At 38.2% G+C, this 17,138-nt stretch overlaps 1 protein-coding gene across 1 annotated transcript in view; it reads right to left on the minus strand.

The window, feature by feature from the left end:
- The window catches only part of CRYBG1 (crystallin beta-gamma domain containing 1), a 274,835-nt gene that overhangs the window by 82,619 nt on the left and 175,078 nt on the right, over nucleotides 1–17,138 (minus strand).

Genomic DNA, 17,138 nt, shown 5'->3' on the forward strand with positions numbered 1-17,138 from the left:
AGACAAACAAATGCAATCTCTCTCCAGGGAAGCGGACCAAAACAATTCTAACCCAAGGCAAGCTTTCACCCCAAACATTAGCTTTCTGGATCCACCAAATTCATATTTTACTGAGGCCTCAATGCAAGCACAAATTGGCTCTTTGCAGAAGACTGCGTGGGCCTATGGGGCGGAGAAAAGGAGGCTGTAACGTTGGCACGCCCACAACGCCCTCCTGGAAGTGGGCAAGAGGACTAGAGAAAAAACTGGCAGGAAAAGGTCACATGCGCCCAGGGGTAGCACTCCAGGCTCCTCAGTTCTACGTTCCCTCTCCAGGATTGGTAGGGAAAGGGGTAGGGGGCTTAGCTGCATCCCTGAGGGCCTTAGAAGAGGAATGAGTCACCTGGTCCCGAGTGAGCCACAACTCCAGGAGCGAACTGCGAGACAAATGGGGTCCAAGGGTGGCAGAGGGCCGGGAAGCTGCGAACTCTAGGTCCTGAAGAAAAGCAAAGACCCCACCTTGCCCAAGGTAGGGAGGGACTGACTCGAGAAGAGAGTGTGCACTTCGGGGCAAATGCAGGCTACAGCCTGCACGTGTGCAGGCTGAAAGCAAGAAACCTGAGCCTGAGCCGCCTGCAGCACAACGGCTGCAAATTGCTGGGAAGGGAGGAGAGGCGGGAGGAGAGAAGAGTAAAGAGAAAGGTGGGGTAGGTCCCCCCGGAAGCCAGGTGGTTTTAAATAAGGTCTCCAATCAGACAGTTTGCAACTTCCTAGATGGCGGGAAAGCGACAGGGTGCCAGAGGAAGGGTGGGGCGGGGCCAGGAAGGGAGAAAAGGATGCAGATGGAGAAACAGAGCCACCTCCCCGTAAGGAGGTGTGCCCACCCTTCCTTGGGGAAAGCTCACAGACTTTAGGCTGAAAGCTGGGGGCGGGCGGGGGGAAAAGGGGAGTGAGAAGGAGAAGGCTATCGGACCAGACTCAGCCTGACCAGTAACGGGGCATCCCCAAAGTAAACACTTATCTCCAAGCTAAGTTTTCTTCTTTTTCTTTCCTTCTTCTTCCCCTGTAACCCATACCATCTTCCTCCTCCCGCCTCCCCCTTCCTGGTGGAGCAGAGAGCAGTACTGACGCCCTTCAGCTCCAAGTTATATTTCGGAGGTTTCGACACCATTAAGTGTTAATGAAGAAACTCCCAAGCCAAAGAAGAAAACAACACTAGAGAGAGTTAATTACATTTCATTCTCAGCTACATGTGGCCAAATACAAGTCAATTCAAATCGTTTTATCAAGCACCTACTATGTACTCAGACAAAAGGCACATAAAGGAACAGGCCCCTGCCCTCATGGAACTTACATTCTAGTGGGGAGAAACTAACACTGTACACAGATGTACAAAACATACACCAAACAAACAAACAAACAACAAAGTAATTTGGGTGAAGGGGAACACAGGCCACAGGGGGAATAAAGAGGAGGTGGTATTTGAGCTGAGCCTTGAAGGTAGAGGGAGCTGGGAGGAGGGGATGCCAAAAGGCAGACATGAGGAAGAAGAGCATTCTAGGAACCAAGGTTTAAAGGTGGGGAGTGATGAATTAAGATTAAGAGCTTCTTGAACAATAGGGGCTGTTTCTTGTCTTTCCATGTCTAGCGTCTAGTACAGTGCCTGGCATGAATGGGGAAATAACAGTGAAAAAAAATGCTGTATTGGAATTCAGAGGACCTGCAGTCAAATCCTAGCTCTGCCAATGCTATCTGTGTGATCTTGGACAAGTCCCTTATCTTCTCTGGCCCTGTTTGTTTATTGTTGGGTTTTGGTTTGTTTTTTTTTTTTCAGCAGTAAAATAAGGATATTTGGCTAGGTGGGCAAGGCCCTTTCCAGCTATAAAACTGCAGCTATGAATTAGCCTGGAGAGATATGTAGGGGCCAGATAGTGAAAGGCTTTAAATGCTCCTCCCTCCCCCACTCCCAATTTTTTTTCTTTTTTTCCTACAGTTATTAAAGTCAATTCAAGAAGCCATCACTCCAATTTATGTCAAGTCAAAAAGCATTTATTAAATGCCTATTATATGCCAGGCCCTGTATAAGTACTGGGGATACAAAGAAAGGCAAAAAAATAGTCCTTATTCTTAACTCAGTCCAATGGAAGGGGTGGGGGGGGAATCTTGAAATCAACTGTACAAACAAGATTGATATTGTTTTTGTTTAGCCGTTTTTCAGTCATGTCTGACTCTTCATGATCCCATCTGGGGTTTTCTTGGCAGAGACACTGCAGTGGTTCGCCATTTCCTTCTCCAGCTCATTTTACAGATGAGGAAACTGGGGCAAGCAGGGTTAAGTGATTTGCTCAGGATCACAAAGCTGCTAAATGTCTGAGGCCAGATTTGAGCTCAGTCTTCCTGACTCCTGGCCCAGACAGAGTTCCATCTACTGCACCACCTAGCTGCCTGCACAAACAAGATAAATACACACATATATGTTTATATACATGCATATACATATATGTGGATGAAGAAAGAAAGAAAAAGAAAGGAAGAAAGAAGAAAACTGAAGATAATCTCATTGAGAAGGCACTAACTTTAAGGAGCTCCAGGAAAGGCTTCCTGCAGAAAGTGGGATTTCAGCTGAGACTTGAAGGAAGCTAGGAGGCAGAGGTGAGAATTCTAGGAGTAAGAGAAAGCCAGGGAAAATGCCAACGGGGGTGTGGGGGGCTGCATTGCGCTTTCATCACCTCTTTCCTGAATTGTTGAAATAACTTTCTAAATGAACTCCCTGCCTAACGTTTCACATCATACCAAATCATCCTCCACACTGATGCTGAAGTGATTTTCCTAAAAATACATATCTGACCACATCACTCCTCTATCCAAACCCCAGTGACTGTCTAATCCTCTAGGATCAAACATTAAATCCTCTGGCATTTAAAACTCTCCATATCCTGGCCCTTTCTTATCTTCCCAGACTTATTACACATTACTCCCCTGTACACACTCTATGATCCAACCATACTGGTCTATGTGTTGTTCCTCAGACACAATCACAAAACTTCATCTTCGGTCTCCGTGCTATTACCTTGACTGTTTCCTATGCATGGAATGCTCTTCCTCTTCACCTCTGCTTCAGAATTCCTAGCTTCCTTCAAGACTCAGCTCAAGACCAGTCTTCTGCAGGTATTTTCCCCATTCCCCCACTTGCTAGTGCCTTCCCCTTTAAAGCTACCTCCATTACTCTTTATATTGTGTTAGCTATTTATACATTGTCCCTCCCCATTAGAATATAAGCTCCTTGAAGACAGGGACTTTTTGTTTGTTTGCTTTTTTCTTCATATCCCCAGCACTTAGCAAGGTGCTTAGAACCTAGGGAGCACGTGATGAACACTTGTGGATTGAATGATTAATAAGGGGCCATTGAAACTTCAAAGACTTGGGCAGAACTGTGCTTCAGAAAAATCAGTTTTTATTTTTTCATTTGTAAAAATGAACAGTTCTGAAGACTTTATAAACTGATGATGAGTTAAAATGAGCAGAACCAGGACAATTTATACAATAACATTGTAAAAACAAACAACTTTAAACTATGATCAATACATAATTCCAGAGGTCTGGCGAAACATGCTATCCATGAGAGAAGCGATGGCTTTAAGGTGCCAAATGAGACATATATTTTTGTATTCAGCCGATTAGGGAATGCTTCACTATTGCACATTTGTAACAAGGAACTGATTTTTCTTTTCTTTTTTATGAGGTGTCACTGATCACCTAAGTTTTTGTGCAGCTTGATAAGGATCAGAGTGGGAAGGAGAAAAAAATAGATTTCTAGTGATTGAACAAAAATTACAGAGAGGTCGGGGATGCTAAAGATGTGGAATGTTGCATGCACCTTCAGATGAGGTCACTGTATTATTAGCTTTGCTTAATTGTTTTTCTTTGTTGCAAGAGATAACTCATGGAGTGGGGGTAATCTGTAAATGTCTGTAATGTAAAAATCAAACATATCAATCACAATTTTTTTAAAGGAATATCACTTTTGCAGCTATATGGAGGATATATTGGTGAGTGAAAAGACTAGAGGCAGGTAACCCAATCAGTTGGCTTTAATTCAATTGCAATAATCCGGGTGAGAGATAAGAGTCTGAACTAGTATGATGGACTAGTGATTGGACAAAGGGGACAAATTAGAGTGATCTCATATAGGGAGAATCAATAAGACTTAGCAAATGATTGGATAAAGGATGACGCCAAGCTTGCAAACCTGAGTAGACTGAAAAGATGGCGGTACCCTCAATAAGAATAGGGAAATTAAGAGGAGGTATAGGTTGTTTTTTGCTCCATTGGTTTCCATTTTTAAAATTATGAACTTGATAAGCATCAGAAAGCATGAACATTTCCACACAAAAAGGATTATCTGTGGGAAAGGAGGAATGTCTATAAAACTGTGACTCTAGCACATAAAGCTTATTTTTTTAAGGATTAAATTTAACACAGTGGTACCAACATTGCCCTATTTGCCTGTGTCTCCATCTGCAAAGGGATTTGCAATTTTGAGGGGGAAAATAATGAGCTCTATTTTGAATATGTCAAGTTTGAGATGCCCATGGAGATGTCTATCAGGAAGTTGGTGGTGTGGAATTGGAGTACTGGATCTCAGGCTAGAGATGAGGATTGGATATATAGTTTTTGTAATTATCCACATAGAGTCTGTACTTTGAACACATGGTAGCCCAGGAGATCAACTGAGAGAATATAGAAAGAGATGAGGGGATGGGAACTGAGACACGGATAATAATCTTTAAAAGAAGACTAAGGAATAGAGTTTGGAAAGAACAGAAAGTATAAGAAATAGAAATATGAGAAAATGGCTCAAGGTGATGTTTGGATATAAGTAAGAAGAGACAAAAGAATACGAAACAAGTATGGGTCCTTGCTGCAAAACTAGGAATATAGATTTTTTAAAAATCAGGAATATTTATTATGCCTAGAGAATAACTCCACTTTTCCAGTTATCTGAGTTCTAAAAAAGGAAAGCAGTAATATATAATACTCAAACTAGAATTTATGATGGAAATGGATACTCTTCTCAAGAGTCAACTTTTAATAATCAATCTAATGCTTTGCTGATTACAATATGCAAATATAAACTAGTAAAAAAAATTGATGTCATTTAAGGGGGAAAAAAGATGTGTGTTGAACTATCCAGTTTACTAATGCATAAATTCAGATCTTTACTACAAAATGCTAGAATATTTAGGCACTGTAAAATACATATATATATGAAGGATCTGGGAAAATAAATAAAAAAGATGTTAAGCAAAGTAACAATTATGTTAAAAACCAACTGGCTGTATCAAAAGCAAAAAAGGAGAACAGATGTGAGAAGATTAAATAAAGAAAATTATTGGAAATTTTTTTTTGCCAAATTACATGACAACAAAATGGATGACAAATGAAATAGTTCAATACTTACAAAAAAAAATTTTAACCAGGATAACAGAATAAAAAATAGAGAATTCAAATAACTCAATTTTTAGGAAAAGAAATAGAACAGGCAATAAAGCACCTCTTAAAGAAAAAAGCCCATGACTAGATGGTTGTACAAGTGAATTCTGTTGAATGCTAAAAGAATGATTAATTCCAATATTGTATATATTATTTGTAAAAATAAGAAAAGAGGGAATGCTACCAAACTTCTATGATATAAAGTATGATCTTGGTACTCAAACCAAGGAGAGACAAAATGATAGGCCAAAATCCCTAATGAACATTGATGCAAAAAAATTAAATACTTTATTTAATTTTTGCAATATTTATATTTAAAATTTATTTATGTTTTAGATCAATATTCATTAGGAATATTAGCCTGGAAGTATCAGATTTCAAACTATACTTAAAAGTAGGCTCATCAAAATTACTTGTTACTGGTTAAGAAATAGAAAAGATGATTAGTGGAACAGATTAGGAACACAACACACAAAAGCAAACAAGCATAACAACATTGTAGCTGTTAAACCCAATCATCCCAACTATTGATGTATGGTCCTGCTATTCAACAAAAACTGCTAGAAAAACTATAAATCACTGTGGCAGAAATTAGGGCTGGACTGCCATCTCCCACTATATTTATTCCAAGATAAGCTCCAAATAGATTCATGACTATATATGTGTAATATCATAGCAACTCTACTTATAACAAAGAATTAGGAAAAAGGTTTATTGAAGAATTTTTTTTAATGAACAAAAGCAAACAGAAGGAAGTTCATAAGAAAACAAATAATCAAGACAATTTTGAAAGTAACATGAAACTTATTATGTATTTAAAAGAAAAAGCAAGGTGTGTTAAGAGCTGTGATTTCATGCATAATTCTCATGGGTTCTACTTCATATAGAAAAATACTTATTTTATTTGGTATTAACTTCAGAATTAAAAAAAAACTTTAAAAAAAGGCAATGAAAAGGAAGTGAAAAGCATCTAAAGATCTGGTATATTTTATAGTCAGGCCAACATAACTATGTATCTAGTAACTGTTTCAATTTGTAACAGTTTAACCTAAGTGATTTTAGGTCTTATTCCAAGTTAAAATAAGCTCATCTGCATTTGAGCATACAGGATCTCCAAGGTTAAAAACCATCCTAAAAATTCAACCTCACTAAATCAAGAGCTTCAATAATCTTGTTGAAAAATCATACTACAGGTTACACTGTTGATAAAGTTTAATTTCATTGTTTCTATTAGCTCATTAAACTTTTTTTTTTTTAGGATAGGCAATGGGGTTAAGTGACTTGCTCAGGGTCACACAGCTAGTAAGCATTATGTGTCTGAGGCTAGATTTGAACTCAGGTCCTCCTGAATCTAGGGCCAGTGCTCTATCCACTTTGCCACCTAGCTGCCCCTAAACTTTTTTAAAAACCTACTGGCTTAACACTCAGTAAACTTAGCCCACATCAACAAAAGAAAAATAGAAAATAAACATCTACTGATTTTAAGATGGCTTGAAAAAAAAAGAAAGAAAAAAGAAAAAAAAGAAGAAAGCCCAAGTTCTTATGTTTTCCCTCTTAGTGGTGTTGTAATCCATTCACTGCTGTGTGGTTTGGAAAGCTCAATAGTACTTTCCACGCTGGGCACATGCATCCTTTTTATTTGTGACTGCAGTTACTACACACAAAATTTGTTGGTTTTTTGTGGTGAAGTTATGTATATACACATGTGTATGTGTATATAGTAGTATATGTGTGTGTGTGCACACACACACACACACACACACATACATATATGTATGTATAATAGCCATTCAATAAGATATCCAGGATATCCAATTAGAATTCAATGAACTTTTCAGGAAAGTAGAGAAATAAAGAAATAGGGAAAAAAATAAAGAAACATAAAGAAAGATAATAGAGATATTGAGCTATTCTGGTCTAGAATTTTTTGTGTTGTCACTCATTTGTGCTTTAAGAGTGTGGCCATCAGCATTTTGAAGACCCTCTTCAGCTTACATTGCACTGAAGCAGATTAATGGGATAATATCTTAATTTTCTTCTCCTTTTCCTGAAATATGCTTGACATAAGCATATATGTCTTTTGTATACTCCACAGAACAATAGCATTTCAGGGTTGGAAGAGACTATAAGTAGTCATAGAATCTAATTAATACATAAAAGGAATATCCACTCTTCTCTCTCCCTGTCTTTCTCTGTCTCTCTCTTTATCTCTCTGCCCCTCTATATCTCTGTCCCTCTCTGTCTGTCTCTGTCTCTCTCAGTATATATGCATGCATACACATGTTTATGTACATGTTGTGTTCCCTATTAGAATGCAAGTTCCTTGAGGGCAGGGACAGCTTCACCTTTGTCTTTCTTATCCCCAGCACTTAGCACAATGCCTCTCACATTGGAGGAGCTTAATAATTGGTTGGTGACTGATTGACTGTCTATCCCAGGGGTGGAGAACGTGTGGCCTCAAGACCACATGTGGCCCTTTCGGTCCTCATTTGGGTTCATTCAAAGGACCGCACTCAAGGACCTAGAGGGCCACATGTGGCCTCAAGGCCATAGGTTCTTCACCCCTAGTTTCATTTAGCCCTCTACCATTCACTATAAAACATTTCCCTTCCTTTTGCTGTAATGATTTATCCTTCACGTCTGGTGGCACAGAATTTTACCTTCAGTGGTATTGGATTGGTTATATTCTAAGGCCCAGTTTTAACTAACCTGTCTAATTTTAGGAAGAGCCTGGCTCAAAATGCTGAAAGCTCTATGTGGGATAACTCTAAGCTTTGCAGTCATACACAAATTTGGGCACCACTACTACACTGTACCACTATGATTCCTGGCCCGTTGGGAACTGTAACAACGTCTTCTCTTTGGTGGCCCCTTAGGTTATGCTCTCGAGCACTGATATTTATCTTCTCATATGCATGACCTTTATTTCCAACTAGTTCAGAGAAACCCTTATAATTCAGGGAGCATCCTTGCATTTCCCACACCCGGCACAGATGACACAGCACACTGTGCCACTCTCACTCTTTAGCCTTTTCTACCTCCTTATCAACAATATTCTCATCACGGAGAAGATGCCTCTTCTCTGTTATCTTCTCCTTTGATTGGACTGCCATTTCACAACATGCCAAGGCCATGCTTACTTCACTCTCAGCTCCACTTCTCACTCTGGATTTTTCCACCACCTCAGAAGTCTTTTGGCCCCATTGCCCATCTCTCCCCAACCCAAGCTTTCCCTGTTATGTGTTCTCTTTCGCCATTAGCATATAAGCACCTTGAGCATAGGAAATGCCTTTTTTGCTTATATCTGTATTTTCAGTGCTTAGCACTGTCCTTGGAATATCCTAAGTGCTTAGTACTTTATATATTTTTCTACCTTTATATATACTTTATATGTCTTTCTACCTATTTGTTCCCACAGTAAATTCTAAATAAATATTGATGAGCTCCCCCTCTAGAAGAGTTCCATAGGGTATTTATTTTAATTTGTGGATTAAATTAATTTTTAAATGATATTCCACTACTTAAGACCATCAGAAGCATCCCAAAAGAGGTGCCAGAAACTTAGAGATTAAAAGTCTTGCTGCAGCCCATTAATCTGGCTTGGAGTTGGGTATCCGTCCTTGCCAAGCTCCCAAATGGCATGTTAGCTTTCCCAGTCATTCTTTTTTTTTTTCCTATTTCTCAGGCCCTTGGTGCAAAAAGAAAATGCATTGCAAGAATAAGAGAACAGAATCCAGTGAGAGTTTTAAACTCTTATGCTGCCAAATAAAACCCAAGATTGCAATGAAACAGATTTCTGGTATAATATCTATTTTCTTCCTTGTGGCTTAAAATGAAGATGTGCTTCAGTTTTATATCATAGCCAGTTAAAGGAGAAAAAGAAGGAAGAAGGGGTCAGAGAAAGATATGTGTCAGTCTGATTCTTTCTCCTTAGAGGGAGGAGGGGCTGGGGATACTAAATAGAAAAAGCCAGAGTAACTGATTTATCCACAGGAATTGCCATTAAACCCAAGAGGAATTATCCCTTTATAAGCATCCTCATCTCGGTTATTTTTGACTAATATAGTTATTCAGAGATGCTAGGAATCATCTGACCCTGGATAGGGCCATTTGTAAAGGGTGCCAACTAGCTTTGTGTACTTCCAAGTACAAAAATAAGATCCAGTATAAATTCCAGGGTGCCAGAAACCACTCAGTCAGTCTCCAGGCCTGGCAGAGCTGGACAGCTCCTAGTTAGAAACTGGCAAGCCCTAAATCTGGACAAAAGGTTTGTAGGGGGCCATCTGCCTGGTTGGCACACATCCTTGCTGTATCCATGATATAAATTTTAAGAAGGTAGGTTCCCTATAAATGTGAGGTTTCTTTTTCTTCAATCCAGAATCCAAAGGGTGCAGCAGAAAGAGAGGAATAGAGAGAGTTGTAGGAAAATTTAAAAAAGGCAGACACAAAGAAAGACCTAAAGGCATTGAACTATTCTGGCTTAGCATCTCCTGGGTGATGTCACACATGTGTGCTTCAGAAATGAGGCCATCAGCATTCTGAAGAACCTCTCCAGCTCAAAACACTTGCAGTAACCTGGTCTAGCAGTGAATTTCAATTCTTGTTCTTACTTTACAATTAAATCCTCAACGGTGACTGCGTAAGGTAGACTAAATGAAACCATGCTAATATGTCATTTACTTCCCTACTTGATTTATGTTGTGTGGAAAATAAGGCACCATCAACAGACAACATAGTGTAATGGGTACAGCACTGGACTTGGGAGTCTCCAGACTTGGATTCAAATCTCAGCTCTGCCACTAATTATCTGTGGCAACTTATTTAACCTCTTTGGGTCTTAGTTCCCTCATCTGTAAAGTAAGGAGGTTGGACTATATGATCTATAAAGTCTCCTTCTGGTTCTAAACCTACGATTTTATGAAATGTGATATGACTAGCCAGATCTCCTTAGGGTCTTCTTCACTGCAGTACCTGGAAACCTGTTCTATTGAAGGTCTCAGGAGGGAATGGGAGTAGGAGGGATCAAGAGTCTTTTATCCATTAAAAAAAATGTAGTGATTTTTTTTCCAAGAAGGAAATAATTTCTAACATTTCCTCCACTTCTGAAATATTATGATTATACATCCAGTTTTAAAATTAAAAACAAGGAACATAAACTTCTATTCAGGAAATAGAATAAAAAAAAAGCTACACTTAACAATTCCACATCAAAGAAGAAGCAGCAACTATTTGAAGTGAAGAGAAAGAAAAAGATCCAAGGGGGAGATATAAGGAAAAATACAGACATGGCAGGAGTAGATAGAGAGGCTTGGATGGAAAAAAGATAAACACAAGAAAAAAGGATTCAGAGCACTATGCAATGGAGAATTGAGCAAAGTGGAGATGTCTGAAAGAGACAGGGAGATGGTGTGACAGGACAGCTGTCTTCAAGTATTGGAGTGATTGCTTCAAAATACTATTGAGGCAGCTGGGTGGCACAGCTGATAAAAGCCTCAGTCTGGAGTCAGGAAGACCTGAGTTCCAATACAGCCTCAGACACTTACTAGCTGTGTGACACTGGGCAAGTCACTTAATTTTCATCTGTCCCCATTTCTTCAACTGTAAAATGGAAATAATAGTAGCACCTAGCTCCCCAAGTTGTTGTGAGGATCAAAAAAAGATAATATCTGCAAAGAACTTATCACAGTGTTTGGCACACAGTACGCACCTAATAAATGCTTGTTTTCCTTTTCATATTCACAAGCGACTCACCCGATATGCTAGGTGTCTTTCTTGTGTTCCCTTAACATCAAAAGATTACTAATAAAGCACATGCAGTTCATCCATTACTCCTCACTCTTGCTACAGGACCAGTCCATCTTCTTTTTGGATAATACATACCTTTGATGACAGCTTTTACTCTACTTTTACTATTTCACTCATGTTTGTAATGTGTTACAGCCTGCTCCCTCCTATCATGTGCCTTTCAGTTGCCCTAAAGATGATTCTCAACTTCAGTTTTTTTGGTTTTGATGATTGTATACGTTATTTGTTATGTTTAATGATTGGTTCTAAATCAATAATAATCAACTTTCTAGTTTCACAATTGAGTGAATCATTCTCTGATGTTTTTCTGTATAAGAAAAGATGGCCCCTCCCCTTTTAACACCTGTAGCAGTTGAATGCATTGGACAAGATGGACCCAGACAGCAAAGTAGGGTAGGCTGTGTTAGCTGGTCTGCCATGACCATTTTTCTTTTCTTTGAGGAACCCCTTGGGTGGTTTTAGAGAACCTGCAGTTTTCATGGCCTACAGTTTGGGGAATACTGCCCCAAAACACTCTTAAAAAAGGACCAGCAGGACCAAAAAAACAACATACACAATAGCAGCCATGTAAATTTGTGGAGGCCAGATGAAACTGTAGCTACAGGCCAACTACCTTCCCTCAAAACAACAAAAAAACAAATGTTTTAAAATATAATGTGCTGCTTATTTTTACCTTCTGTTGAGTTTTATTTCATCTTTCTGATGGTTCCTCCTATTGGTTTTAGTTTTTACTTACAACTTCACTAATGTGAAAATATGTTTAATGGGTATGTAAATGTAAAGCCTATATCAGATTATGCACCGTCTTGGGGAGGGTGGGGGGAGGAAGGGGAAGAAAAATTTTCAACTCAAAAGCATATGGAAGTGATTGTTGATAAATCAAAATAAATTAGTAAAATTTAAAAAAATAAAAAATAAAAAAAATATAATGTGCTGCTTAATTTTTTTTCTACGACTGAGGTTTTTGCACAGCTCCAAATTGATTTAAACTTTATGCCCTATCTCCCAGTTGTTAAACACATTTAAGAAGTTTAGGTACATTGGATATCAGAATGGCAACGTGGTGGAGTGAACAAAGGAATCCCACTAAGTGACTGAGAACAAAAGAGAAAACAGCTTAAACAACAACAACAACAGCTATACAAATTAATTTATGCACAAGATGCAAAAACAATAATGCAATGCAAACAGATCCACAATCAGAGTTTTAAAGCCCAAGTCACAGGGTTGCAAAAATTTCACAGGCACCAGGGGTTCTTACTCTAAAGTCCTTATACTCCCAATGGATCTGTGGATAGATTTCAGGGGTCCATGAACTTGGACAGGAAATATGTATTTTTATTATAAAAATAAAAAATATTTTATTATAAAACTTTAAAAATAATAAATACATAAATATGTGTTTTATTATATATTATAAAATATTTATTTTCACTAATCTCTAACTGAAATTTAGCATTTCCTGCTATTATTTAAAAGCATTCTTCTCCGAAGGGGTATAGAGGCTTCACCAAATTACCAAAGAAGAATGTGATACAGAGAAGGATAAGAATCCCTGAAGTAGACCATAAATACATCCTTTGATAATATGACAGTCATTGGTGGAAGAGGTTTGGTGAGAATGAAGGAAGCCCCAGAGGCGCCCTCAGAGCCTGCTGGAAACAGGAATGCCTATTTCACCAGCAGAGCTAGCCAAGAGGAGCTGCTAGCAGAAAGCCCCCAAAATGCCAGGTAACTCTCTAAGAAAGCACTGAATGAACATTAGAAACTGAGCAATCAGCGCTGGCTTCAGGTTACCTCAATGATTTCTGCTGACTTCGGGCTTGTGGTCTGCTTAATGAATCATATAGAAAAGGGTTAAGCAGATGGTAGAGTCTTTGTTTTGTAATCCTAAAATCCTATATAAATCCATTCTGTAATTATTGTTATTTGAAACTTGTGCTCACTTTCATGTACACTACCCCAAAAGGTTTTAGGCTTGCTTGGAATATCTCTTTGGAATTCTAGATATTTCAGAAACAATTTTCAAATACCACAATTTCTGCTGTTTATATACTATGGAACTGGTACTAACTAGCTGTCTGACCCTGGGAAAATCACTTCACTTTTCTAACTCTTAAGTTTCCTTGTTTGTCAAATAAAAATTATAGGCTTAGAGGAGCAATGATATAGAGCTAGAAGGAAAGAAACTTAGAAACTAGCTAGTCCAATGCCATTTTCCAGATGAGAAAACTGAAGCCTGGCCCAGAGAGATTAAAAACATTTCCTATATTATGGTGTTGCTTTAAGGCTCAAAAGAGTAGATGGATGAGAGGACGTTGTACTACATAAGAAGATAGTGATCTCATCATCTCAATCTTCACTAGCTAGTTCACAGTCTAAAATGAAATGTGCAGATGATAGACATTAATGAATAACTAATGAGACTAATCTCTCAACTTTAAATTTTTAACTGGTAAAACGAAAGCAAAAATAATAATTGTAACTGATGTGTCAGAAGAGGATTTTAGAGCTGGAAAGGATCTCCCTTCCTAAATCTCCTTGTATGCAGTTTGTATACATTATGTATGCACTTTCTGTTCAGTCATTTTTCAGATGTGCCTGACTCTTCGTGACCCCATTTGGAGTTTTCTTGGCAAAGATACTGGAATGATTTATCATTTCCTTCTCCAGCTTATTTTACAGACGAGAAACTGAGGCAAATGGAATTAAGTGACTTGCCCAGGGTCACACAGCTTGTAAGTGACTGAGGTCAAATTTGAACTCAGGAAATGAGCCTTCTTGATTCCTTGCCCCAGCATTCTATCTACTGCGCCACCTAGCTGCCCTATGTATAGGTGTCCCAAAAGTGTTAGTGCAGTAAAACGGCAAATTTTGGGGAAACGCTGTACTTAAATGTTGTCTTTCATCTATTACGGTGTAACCTCCTTGAGAGCAGGAATAGTTTAACTTTTGTTTTTGTGTCCTCCAGTGCTTAGCACAGTATCCAACACATAGTAAGGGCTTAATAAATTATTTTAGTGGTCACTTCATTTGAATTTTATAGAAGATACTGACTCCCAGAAGGGAAAGTAACTCATGCAGTTTACACAGCAAATTAATGGCAAAGCCAGGACTAGAACCCAGATCATTAGGATTTACAGGCTAATGTTCTTGCCACTATTTATATGGTATCCCACTACATTAGCTCATGTTTTCATCTGATCCTTAATGGGGAAAACAAACAAACAAAAAAAGAAAAAACCTTCCTTCATCAAAGATAAAGACATAACTCTATAGGTTACAACATCTAGGCTAACATCAATTCATTCATCAACATTCTTTGGGTACAGTTGTTCAACCACCTAACTGCATTTTACTCTAGCATACACTTCCCCATTTTTTCCCATAAGAATGCTGTGAGAGATTTTGCAAAATGTATACCTCAAATCTAGGTCATTCTATCTAGACTTACCAGCCTAATAACCTTATACCAGCAAAAAGTGTATGTTTCATTATATCTTATCTAGAATATAACATAGAAATTTCATCTTTAATTATTTTTATGTCATAATGAACCGAAAATAGGCAGCTCACAACATATAATGTGACTACTTTTGAAAAGATAGAAACCAATACATAAGGGAAGATTCTTTAAAATTCTCAGTAATCTGTCTATTCTGGAGTTCTTTTTCAGATTATTTACCATGCACTCTGCATAATATCTTGTACATATCTGATTATTTTCATGTTGTTTCTCTCATTAGAATGGGTTTCCTTGACAGACTTTTATTTTTGGTCTTTCTTCATATTGCCGGTGCTCAGCACAGTGCCTGGCACCAGCTAGGCACTTAATACATGCTTGTTGACTGACTGACTGGGATCTTGGTAGGGTAAGATGATGGGCTTGATCATACAGGGCATAGCAAGGTAAAGACACTTGAATGTTAACATGAAGATGACCTACGACTTTTCAAGAACAATGATGCCACTTCATGGTGTAGTCCTTACCTCAGAGGTCATCTCTCCCCCAACCCTAGCAGGAATCTCCTGTACAGAAGCCTTCCCTTGCAGATGGGCTCTAATCTCTACTAGAACATTCATGATATTCCATTCTAGTGCTCATGCTTCCTACGCTCACACTTTCATATGTCAGTCCATTCCATTTTTAACAACTTTGATTATTAGAAATTTCTTCTTTATATTTAACCCAAATTCATCATGCTCTGTAATTTCTACCATAGGCCCTAGTTCTGCTTTCTAAAGATACGCAAAACAAGTCTTCCACAAGATACCTCTTCAATTATTTGACGACTGTATCATACCCTCTCTAAATCTTCCCTTTTCTAGGTTCACTGTCCTTAGTTCCTTCAACAGTTCCTTGCATGGTATAGTTTCCAGGTTTTCCACCTCATGGTTACTCTCCTCTGGACCTGCTCCAGTTAATCAATTCTTAAATGAGCTAAAAACAGTAGCTAGATTTGGTCAGTTTTGTACAAAGCACTATGGGATTATTACTTCCTAATCTCTGGACGTCTCAGAAGGTAAATCACACCACAGGCTCATTCTGAGTTTGCAGTGAAATAAAATCACTAAGTCTTTTCCATATAACCTGTTATTAATTCTAATCAAATCAAATCTCAGTTTGTATGATTTTCAATACACAAATACAGGACTTTACAATGCTTATAAAATTTCAACTTATCAGCTTTGTTTTTGTTATTGTGCCATTCCAGTCTATGAAGACATTTTAAAAACCTTGATTCCATTGTGCACTGTACTTATTAGCTATCTCTGCTAGTTTTTTGTCATTTGGAAGTTTAATAAGAATACCTTCTATATCTTTATACAAGTCACTGATGGGGAAAAAAAAACAAAAAACCCCCAAAAAACCCTTCACCAGACAAAGATACAAACATAGCTAGGCTACAACATCCAGGCTAACATTACTCCATTCTCAGCGGTCTCTGGGTACAATTGTTCAACCACCTAACTGCATTATTATCTAGCCCACATTCTCCCATAAGAATATCATGAGAGATTTTGCAAAATTGTCTAGCTTAAATCTGGATATATTCTATTTAGACCTACCAGTTTAATAACTTTATCCCCTCTCCTCCCCAAAAAGAAAGGAATGAGGTTAGTTCAACAAAACTTGGTCTTAGTGAACCTACGTTCATTATTATTGATCACTGATTCCTTTACAAAGTGTTTACAAGTCATCTGTTTAGTGATCTGTTTTAGAACTTTGCTGGTGATCACCCCAATACTCCACTCAGAGAAGGCTGAAAATAAGCAAAGTTCATAGGAATTGTAGGGAGAGTAATGAGACATCACTCAAAATACTGCCCTAGAAGCATATCCCGTAACTCCTCTATGACTTCTTCAGTTGTGGTACTTAGTATTTTGAGAAATATAATTTTTATTGTAATTACACTGTGGTTATGATACTTTTTAGAAATGCCAAGTGGATTAAAATCCATAGAGTGTTAAAACCTTGCAAAAACATAACTTGCCACACCACTAATCTACAGAACTCACCCAGAAAGATCTGCAAGAAACAAGGGTACTGAGCTGCAGAATTACACACGATCTGAGGGGATTTCACAGACAACTGCAATGCAACCACCCTCCTCTTTAGCTTTATTCTTCCAGATCTCTCTGGGATTTAACAAAGCTGACCGTGGATTCAACCATCTTCATTCCCCTGCTCAAAAATCTTTAGTGGCCACTTACTGTCTCAAGGGTAAACTAGAGGCTGGCATTTCAACACTCCACAATATGATTCCAGTGAACTTTTCAAAAATCTTATTTCACACAACTCCCCTTGACATACTCTATATTCTAGGCAAACTGACCTATTTGCTTTTTGCTGAATTCTT

This window comes from Phascolarctos cinereus, unplaced genomic scaffold (genome assembly GCF_003287225.1).
Source record: "Phascolarctos cinereus isolate Bilbo 61053 unplaced genomic scaffold, phaCin_HiC Scaffold_5;HRSCAF=322, whole genome shotgun sequence".
NCBI lineage: Eukaryota > Metazoa > Chordata > Mammalia > Diprotodontia > Phascolarctidae > Phascolarctos > Phascolarctos cinereus.